The sequence below is a fragment of the Dicentrarchus labrax genome, unplaced genomic scaffold (genome assembly GCF_905237075.1).
Source record: "Dicentrarchus labrax unplaced genomic scaffold, dlabrax2021, whole genome shotgun sequence".
NCBI classification, from domain to species: Eukaryota; Metazoa; Chordata; class Actinopteri; family Moronidae; genus Dicentrarchus; species Dicentrarchus labrax.
The window spans coordinates 19586356-19588135 of NW_026136711.1; positions in this window are offsets into that span (position 1 = coordinate 19586356).

The following is a 1780-nucleotide window of genomic DNA, read 5'->3' on the forward strand; positions in this document are numbered from 1 at the left end:
CACGAAAAAGTCCGTGGTCAAATGGAAATCTCTTCTGACACCAACATATTCCTATTAGTGTGGGCACCCCTTCAAGCTTGCCTCTGGGTAATTTCTGGATCAAGAGAAATTAGTTACTCCATTGGCAGAGTCTTTCAACTCTTTTAGTGGAGGGGGGGGGCAGAAGAGGGCTGTTAACGCTGCTGCCATATTTTGTCCTCGAGGCTCAGCTTAATGAGAGCTGTAGTCAGGGGCAGAGAAGTTTGTGCATAACACACAGTCCTCGGGTGAAGGTGCCCCTGAAGGTCTGCTACTCTGCCTTCTTGAAAGAATCTGACCCCTCACCATGACATTCACATTGGTTATCCTTTCTTAGGAGGTTCAGATGGTTACAAAAGGCTGTCATGGGTGTACAAGGAATTCAGAGTATGAGCAAAGGTAGATAAGGACATGAGTGTGTGTGATATAAACACTGTTATGAGCTATAATTAGGACAGATTTATGATATTTAAAACCTGTTTCACCTTGTGTATGACAGATGACAAATACCCTACTTTAACATTACCACCCAGACACAGACAAATAAGGTGACTGTGATCTCTACTGGAGAGGTACAGTCTCTGCGGAGTGTGTGTGTACGGAATCAGTGATCTCACTGCCTGCTTCACCGCTTCCCAAATCGAGGCAGGGATCAGGAGCCACTCAGTCCTCTCCTGCGGCTTCAAACAAGAGCAACATCCCTGCTAATGAAGCCAGAAACAAACAGCATCCATCGAAAGAGGTAAAGATGCAATGGGGTCAGACGCGTGTGGTATGATGAGCATGCCACATCGATACGAGTCAAGCAATGTCCATCAGTGCGTCCCCCGCCTTGTCTGAGGAGGGAGACAACAGAGTCAGAAGCACCATGTTTCTGACTCCAGGCAAGCTCTGTTTTCAATCAAGATCAGCTCCCAAATGTGTTCCCTGCTCACTCTCCCGTGCACGTATACATAAACACCACCTCCCCATGTTAAGTGTTTACACTCCCTGTCGCTTTGACCTCGGGGTTCCACAGGCATCGGGGTAGATTGAATTAAACTGACCCCGGTTACTTTTTTTTTAAAGAAAACAAGCAATCTCAAAGCTACAGATTTGCTGCACACTTTCAAATTACAAATGACAGATGAATCCCATGCGACTGAGCTCCTAATCTGAGTTGGCAAACAAGTGACCCAAATACAAGGGTAGATTTGACGATGGAGGTGATAGGTTAGCCAACAGAAAGACAGAAATAATTTTAGGGGATAATTTTCAAAGCGACTAAATCCAAAGGTTTTAGCTCGGCAGACAGCAGACAAAAAGTTCAACATCTATTTATGACTACATGGGAGGATACTGTCGGAAGATAAATCTATTCTGTAACCTTTTATGTAAATTATTTAAAACCGTTGACATGCAAAACAACCGAATGCCTCTTTTATTTCAGTTTAAACTGCATACCACATTAAAATATGTAGCAAAGAAAACGATAACATTAAGAAAATAAAAACATGAAAAACAACATAATTAAAATTAAAATTACAATTACAAGCAGCGATAGAAAATGGGATATTGCCTGGCTACAAATTGGATATAAAAAAACCTATGTTTCTGCCTTCGTATGCCTACTGTTAAACAAAAATTGTCTACTTTCTAACACAGAAACTAAATCTTTATCACGCAAAATAGTGTTGGGATAGATTCAAGTATTGATGTCATAGTCTTACTCCTAAAGTAACCTGATGAAATTCAGCTCATCATGGACAACAAGACTACAAAA